Source organism: Schistocerca cancellata, chromosome 9, assembly GCF_023864275.1.
Source record: "Schistocerca cancellata isolate TAMUIC-IGC-003103 chromosome 9, iqSchCanc2.1, whole genome shotgun sequence".
Taxonomy (NCBI): Eukaryota; Metazoa; Arthropoda; class Insecta; order Orthoptera; family Acrididae; genus Schistocerca; species Schistocerca cancellata.
The window spans coordinates 71,674,363-71,683,135 of NC_064634.1; the positions used below are offsets into that span (position 1 = coordinate 71,674,363).

An 8,773-nucleotide genomic window follows, 5' to 3' on the forward strand; every position below is an offset into this window, starting at 1 on the left:
TATAAACACATCCTTGAAGAACATTAGAGTTACACATTCAAAAGAACTCACATAGTAAAAACAACAAAATTTGATACGGTAGGAGTGTGGGTGTGTAACGTGATGGCAGTTTTACTGGAGATAGTTCCAAGTTATCAGTTATTAATAAACATAGTATCATAAGAGTGATTTTGCTAACATCAGTCACAACTCTATTTCATAAGATTTTTCTATTTCATCACACTGACCAATAACTTCAACAAATCTTCGATACTGAAATGCCAAAGTAACTCATCGAGGCACATATCAGACCATACATAAAAAGCATACGCCGGTTTATTTCACAGATCTTAAACACCTCACATAGCCCTATCAGCAATGTACACCTTAACGCGGTCTCACATTTACCAAAAGAAGCATCTCGTTGTTAACAAATTAAACTTTTTATCTGTCTCATATACCTGACACCATCTGTACACACTCACGGCGCTACCAGTGCACAAAATCCTTTAAAAGTAACAGACAGTGACTCCTTCCATCACAGAGGAAACAACAGATTTACTTACACTACAAAGGGAACCCAAACTTAGAATAGAAGACGGATGACGTAATATTTTATCATTGTAAACAAACTTCACACTTGGGCTAGATACAATTACAGTATCATATACAGTATGTTGTTGTTGTGGTCTTCAGTCCTGAGACTGGTTTGATGCAGCTCTACATGCTATTCTATCCTGTGCAAGCTTCTTTCTCTCCCAGTACCTACTGCAGCCTACATCCTTCTGAATCTGCTTAGTGTATTCATCTCTTGGTCTCCCCCTACGATTTTTACCCTCCACGCTGTCCTCCAATACTAAATTGGTGATCCCTCACCGTCTCAGAACATGTCCTACCAACCGATCCCTTCTTCTAGTCAAGTTGTGCCACAAGCTTCTCTTCTCCCCAATTCTATTCAATACCTCCTCATTAGTTATGTGATCTACCCATCTAATCTTCAGCATTCTTCTGTAGCACCACATTTCGAAAGCTTCTATTCTCTTCTTGTCCAAACTATTTATCATCCATGTTTCACTTCCATACATGGCTACACTCCATCCAAATACTTTCAGAAACGACTTCCTGTCATTTAAATCTATACTCGCCGTTAACAAATTTCTCTTCTTCAGAAACGCTTTCCTTGCCATTGCCAGTCTACATTTTATATCCTCTCTACTTCGACCATCATCAGTTATTTTGGTCCCCAAATAGCAAAACTCCTTTACTACTTTAAGTGTCTCATTTCCTAATCTAATTCCCTCAGCATCACCCGACTTAATTCGACTACATTCCATTATCCTCGTTTTGCTGTTGTTGATGTTATACCCTCCTATCAAGACACTGTCCATTCCGTTCAACTGCTCTTCCAAGTCCTTCGCTGTCTCTGACAGAATTACAATGTCATCGGCGAACCTCAAGGTTTTTATTTCTTCTCCATGGATTTTAATACCTACTCCGAACTTTTCTTTTGTTTCTTTTATCGCTTGCTCAATATACAGATTGAATAACATCGGGGATAGGCTACAACCCTGTCTCACTCCCTTCTCAACCACTGCTTCCCTTTCATACCCCTCGACTCTTATAACTGCCATCTGCTTTCTGTACAAATTGTAAATAGCCTTTCGCTTCCTATATTTTACCCCTGCCACCTTCAGAATTTGAAAGAGAGTATTCCAATCAACATTGTCAAAAGCTTTCTCTAAGTCTACAATTGCTAGAAACGTAGGTTTGCCTTTCCTTAATCTTTCTTCTAAGGTAAGTCGTAGGGTTAGTATTGTCTCACGTGTTCCAGCATTTCTACGGAATCCAAACTGATCTTCCCCGAGGTCGGCTTCTATCAGTTTTTCCATTCGTCTGTAAAGAATTCGCGTTAGTATTTTGCAGCTGTGGCTTATTAAACTGATAGTTCGGTAATTTTCACATCTGTCAACACCTGCTTTCTTTGGGATTGGAATTATTATATTCTTCTTGAAGTCTGAGGGTATTTCGCCTGTCTCATACATCTTGCTCACCAGACGGTAGAGTTTTGTCACGACTGGCTCTCCCAAGGCTGTCAGTAGTTGTAATGGAATGTTGTCTACTCCGGGGGCCTTGTTTCGACTCAGGTCTTTCAGTGCTCTGTCAAACTCTTCACGCAGTATCAATCTCCCATTTCATCATCATCTACATCCTCTTCCCTTTCCATAAAATTGTCCTCAAGTACGTCGCCATTGTATAGACCCTCTATATACTCCTTCCACCTTCCTGCTTTCCCTTCTTTGCTTTTAACTGGGTTTCCATCAAAGCTCTTGATATTCATGCAAGTGGTTCTCCTTTCTCCAAAGGTCTCTCCAATTTTCCTGCAAGCAGTATCTACCTTACCCCTAGTGAGATAAGCCTCTACATCCTTACATTTGTCCTCTAGCCATCCCTGCTTAGCCATTTTGCACTTCCTGTCGATCTCATTTTTCAGACGTTTGTATTCCATTTTGCCTGCTTCATTTACTGCATTTTTATATTTTCTCCTTTCATCAATTAAATTCAATATTTCTTCTGTTACCCAAGGGTTTCTACTAGCCCTCGTCTTTTTACCTATTTGATCCTCTGCTGCCTACACTATTTCATCCCTCAAAGTTACCCATTCTTCTTCTACTGTATTTCTTTCCCCCAGTCCTGCAATTGTTCCCTTATGCTCTCACTGAAACTCTGTACTACCTCTGGTTCTTTCAGTTTATCCAGGTCCCATCTCCTTAAATTCCCACCTCTTTGCAGTTTCTTCAGTTTTAATCTACAGTTCATAACCAATAGATTGTGGTCAGAGTCCACATCTGCCCCTGGAAATGTCTTACAATTTAAAACCTGGTTCCTAAATCTCTGTCTTACCATTATATAATCTATCTGATACCTTTTAGTATCTTAGGGTTCTTCCATGTATACAACCTTCTTTCATGATTCTTGAGCCAAGTGTTGGCTATGATTAAGTTATGTTCTGCGCAAAATTCTACCAGGCGGCTTCCTCTTTCATTTCTTACCCCCAATCCATATTCACCTAATATGTATCCTTCTCTCCCTTTCCCTACAGACGAATTCCAGTCACCAATGACTATTAAATTTTCGTCTCCCTTCACTACCTGAATAATTTCTTTTATCTCATCATACATTTCATCAATTTCTTCGTCATCTGCAGAACTAGTTGGCAAATAAACTTGTACTACTGTAGTAGGCGTGGGCTTTGTGTCTATCTTGGCCACAATAATGCGTTCACTATGCTGTTTGTAGTAGCTTACCCGTACTCCTGTTTTTTTATTCATTATTAAACCTACACCTGCATTACCCCTATTTGATTTTTTATTTATCACCCTGTATTCACCTGACCAAAAGTCTTGTTCCTCCTGCCACCAAACTTCACTAATTCCCACTATATCTAACTTTAACCTATCCATTCCCTTCTTAAATTTTCTAACCTACCTGCCCGCTTAAGGGATCTGACATTCCACGCTCCGATCCGTAGAACGCCAGTTTTCCTTTTTCCTGATAATGACGTCCTCTTGAGTAGTCCCCGCCCGGTATATACAGTATAGGAAGAGACAAATTCTGAAATGCTTCACATAGCCTTGATGCAACAAGCAGTACACACTCTAACACAGTCTAACATTTACCACAAGAACGACCTGGTTGCAATGGTTCAAATGGCTCTGAGCACTATGGGACCTAACATCTGAGGTCATCAGTCCCCTATAACTTAGAACTACTTAAACCTAACTAACCTAAGGACATCACACACAACCATGCCCGAGGCAGGATTCGAACCTGCGACTGTAGCTGTCGCGCGGTTCCAGACTGAAGTGCCTAGAACCGCTCGGCCACACCGGCTGGCCTGGTTGCAATGCTTGACACAAATTTGATCAAAAGAACTTTACTGACGAGGAAAATTCCGTAATAGACGACAATACAACTTAAAACAATACGTCTCTCGTTCACCGACGAACCACACTGCCTCCTAACCATCGACACTCAAAACTGAACAACCTGGAAAAACAAAGAAGTCATGCATGCTAACGTAAGAAAGCAGAACCATATGCAAACTCATAAGAAATGGTTAAAAAATGTTTTCAGGTGCAAAGCTTCGCATTCCTGTGCAAACATGCAGCACCAGAGAGGAATACAATTAGCCTCTAGCAGAAGAGGCGCTCAGTGAACCATCACAAACGTACCACGACCTCATCCCGACGATCACTGGTGTGTTGGCTATTTCTCCTCTTGCATCCACAGCCCCATTCGTGCTAATATGTTCCCGTCACTTCCGCGTCCATCCAGACGTGGCAAGTGTTGCATGAAGAGGGCGTCATACTTTGTACACAGTAGCAGGGAGAGAGTCTGCACCCGTTGCCTGTAATTCCGCAGCATCCACCTGGGCATCACACTCCGTACACGGCAGCGAACAACGGCAGTCACACAGCTTCTACTCGATGCTGGTCTCTGCACGCCATCCATTCCGGGGGCCGTACTTCATACACGGCAGTGGGCGAATGACAGACGGTCTGCATCCGCCGCCGGAGACCAGACGTGGCCCACTGTTCGCACCTCGGTGATCCCATACACGGGCTGTCTGCTCCCCAACGCCCTCCAGCCGGCAGTGTGTTGACTTCCTCGTACCCACCCACATTGGTATCGAGAACCCCACAGTAGGCGACGCTGCTCCACTACAAATGACACTCGCCACATTGCAGTTGCGGCAAGTCCCTCTGTTATCGATAGTAGAGACTTTGTTGGAACGGTTCACAAGTTCAAAATCTTCTTGAATCAGATTAAGGGGACAGTAACATATTGCAAATTTCCATTCCACATGAATTATGAACCTATATGATGGCAGTAATTCATGATGTGATATTCGTTACTTTTGTCATGTGGAAGCCAGGCTGTTTTCATCTCATGTGTGGAAAAAAAAAAAACAAGGCATCATGCAAGCATGATGTGTTCAGCTATGGGATCACCCATATTGTCCAAAGTAACAATACGTTCGTGGTATCAAAAATGGTTCAAATGGCTCTGAGCACTATGGGACTCAACGGCTGTGGTCATAAGTCCCCTAGAACTTAGAACTGCTTAAACCTAACTAATCTAAGGACATCACACATATCCATGCCCGAGGCAGGATTCGAACCTGCGACCGTAGCGGTCGTGCGGTTCCAGACTGTAGCGCCTTTAACCGCTCGGCCACTCCGGCCGGCGTTCGTGGTATCCAACGGGTCCATTGACGTGGAACTGATCGATTGTTTATGGAATGTATCATATGTGAGGAAGACGGAACCCATTGATGACGCCACCCAATACTGTTTATTTGTATTTTTTGATGATATTTAGCCTGCATTTTTGTTTATATTTGGATAGAAAGATACAAATTGGCAATTGTAGTGCTACAGACTGTTATGTTTAACATAAAAATATGTAAAGTTCTACAAATCAGTGTGGAACTAGGCCAGAATCAACAGCGGCAATCTAAGAAATAGCGTTTCCTGATGTGAGGGTAATACCAGGAGTGAAATACCATCACTGATGATGTTTTAAACGAAACTCCTTTGGTAACAAACACACACAATTTCTTATAGTAGCAAAGAATCAACATTAATTTTTTGTATCACTTAGTGTCTCCGTAGTTCACACAATCATTGTCATACTATATTTACATTGTTGGTGTTAGTGTAGAGTATAGACGCCTTTTCACAGTATCATTCCGATGAAAACCATGTTACGTTACGTATTTTGAGATAAAGTAACAACCAATCAGATTAGCCATCAGCAATAAATAAAATTTTTGTGTAATAGATGGACTATTAATGTCTTTTACAAGGAGGAGTCATAAAGTATCAATTATCACCTCGGAAAAAATAAGGTTATGTAATTAATGTTTTTGTTTGCTTGCAGATACATGATGCACTCCCGATAATCATTGCAATATCGTCACTGCCGAGAAAGCTGAAATCCCAACCTTCATCAGGCAATTACTGTGGTCTGGAGCTAACAAATTACGCTTGTGAGGGACACATGGTCTTAGGAGAAAACTACTGAAATCTGCTGACGTCGTAACGGGAGGTTATCAAGACTTTCGCGGTAGACGCACCAGAGCTTACTCTGTCCTTGATGTTGGATATCTTGTGCATGGACTACTCAGTTTGTATATTTTGCTTATTTTTTTCATAGTTCCACACAACTTCTTCCTGTTTTCTCGATTGATCTGTTTTCAGTTTTTCGAGGCCTATCCACTGTGCCAACTTACAACTAAATCTAAGGGGGGTGTGATGGGGAGGTTCCCTTGTAAGAGTTCGAGCTTGGTGAGCAGTTCAGATACATCTGAAGTCACGCGCGCGCCTCTGCCGCTGAGTGACAACACGAGTTCTCTCCGACCACCAGTTGGACACCTGCAGTGACCAACGGCGGAGTCGTCTCCGTTGAAGTCCTAGCTGAACACGTTTGCATTTCCGGCCTCATTATCGTCAACGGCGGCGCCTGCCATCGAATGATCCATTGCACTAATTATCGTCTGCTCAGGGTTGTGATCATCGAGGTGAAACGTTTCCTGAACATCTAAACTGCAGACTCCAATATCCACGGTTTTGCCGTGCGCTCGCAAAACACAGACACTAAACTTATTATAGTGAACAGAGACGTCAATGAACGAACGTACAGATCATAACTTAGCGAAAATAAAGAAAATAAACTTTTTACTCGAGGGAAGACTTGGACCAAAGACCTCTCGTTCTGCAGCTGCTCACTCTAACCACGGGACCACGCGGCAGACTGTCAAAGGGACGCATTTGTTCCAACCCCGACCCTTTCATATTCTCTCGGCTTCGCACCCGGTAACTAACTCCTCTTTTCTCATTTTGGAGGGACGGTTGTGGGACAGGTGCTTCCAAAATGAGGACGAGGTGATCAGGGTTGTTAACCCTTGTGTACCGCGTTGCATGTGGAGAAGTGACTACTTTGTTACCCAGAAAGGGTGTTGTCGTGACAGAGGAAAAGGGTGGTGTGACTGGCAGAGGGCACAATGGCTCTCTTAAGTTTATGACTGTGAGTGCTCCAGCCTTATCAACTTCTGCATTTAATCGGAGGTCACTTCGAGGGCAAGTTACAAGTTTCGCTGACTGTGTTCATAAATGTGGATGCATGTCTATGTAAAGGAAAATATTTGATATTTTTATCTTATTGAGCCTTAATGTCATTCATGTCACAACAATATTTTTCCATGCGTGCATAATTGAGGATTTATAAATTTGTTTACACGACCTATTTTCCTATCGTGTCTTTCAGAAATTACTGTAGCTGTATACTGAAATTGCGGGGGAAGTTTATGACGTACAGTGTACCTGTTTCACTGTTTTAAAATTGTATTACTTTTAAACTGAGTGAAGGTTTGAATATTATTTTCATTTAATAGGGGTTCTGAAAATAAGACTGTAATGTGTTCTGAAGCCCTTCCACTCACTTCTTTTTCTTTTTTTTCAATCGCCATACTCTGGAAACGCATATTATGTGATTACCTCTTCCAGACTCTTTTTCAGCACAAAATTGTCGTAATTGTAAAACTCCGTAGAACGTTTAGTTGGCATACCAAATTTCGGAAGTTACTATGTGAACAAACACTTGCATTCATATTTTCACTGTTCCCGGATTGTTCGTATAAAAACTAACTTCACAGTTCGGATGTATTTTAGATAAGAAAAGCGTATAATTGTTAGGAACAAAAAACATGAATAATTAAAAAATTAATACAGTTTTCGTACCTTTCATTCTCAAACAAGACGTAAAAATAGGTTTTGGATGAAGAAAAGAAACTGAACAACAGTAAAAGCTATGTAGTATTTTGTAGATGTTTCAGCAAGCAAAGTTTGTATATATACTAAGATGGTATCCGTTCTTTCGGACATGTCAGAAAGAACAGATACCATCTTAGTATATATATATAGTTAAGGCTCACCGGCCGCTTGACCGTCTTCTTCTTCTGTGCGAATGCACAAACAGTGCCCGAACTCTGACGGGAATCGGCAACGCGCCGCGAGTAATGAGTATAGTGGGCGGGGGCACTACGAATGTAGTGCGGGACAATTCGTTGAGAATGTGGGTTTCGCGGGAGGCGTGCCAGAGATAAATCCCTGCAGTCGCGCTATCCTCTGTGTCCTCGTTGGCGCAGATGGATACCGGCACGGTAGCTTAGCGTGTTCGATCAGAGAGCTGGTTGGCCTCTGGAACAAAAAAAACTGAGTCGAAAGATCAACAAACGAACTAAAACGGATGTCATGTGACGTCCGCAACGGTCAAAAACAACGATCTACAACGAACAAAATGCAATTTTAAAAAAATCAAAGTTTGTATCTCCACACTAAATTAAAAATTTCGCATTGCAAGTCCATTTACTTTGTAAAGTTAACAATATTACTCAATTTTTGTAACTATTGTCGCCGGCCAGAGTGGCCGACCGAGCGAGGTGGCGCAGTGGTTAGCGCACTGGACTCGCATTCGGGAGGACGACGGTTCAATCCCGTCTCCGGCCATCCTGATTTAGGCTTTCCGTGACTTCCCTAAATCGCTTCAGGCAAATGCCGAGATGGTTCCTTTGAAAGGGCACGACCGATTTCCTTCCCGATCTTTCCCTCACCCGAGCTTGCGCTCCGTCTCTAATGACCTCGTTGTCGACGGGACGTTAAACACCAATCTCCTCCTCCGGAGTGGCCGAGCGGTTCTAGGCGCTACAGTCGGCAACCGCGCGACTGTTACG

At 42.4% G+C, this 8,773-nt stretch overlaps 1 non-coding gene across 1 annotated transcript; it reads left to right on the plus strand.

Annotated features, from left to right (window-relative positions):
* Positions 1–8,467: 8,467 nt before the first annotated feature.
* On the plus strand, positions 8,468–8,549 carry Trnaa-cgc (transfer RNA alanine (anticodon CGC)). Its single transcript has one exon. It is a non-coding gene; the product is annotated as a tRNA-Ala (tRNA).
* The last annotated feature ends 224 nt before the right edge of the window (positions 8,550–8,773 follow it).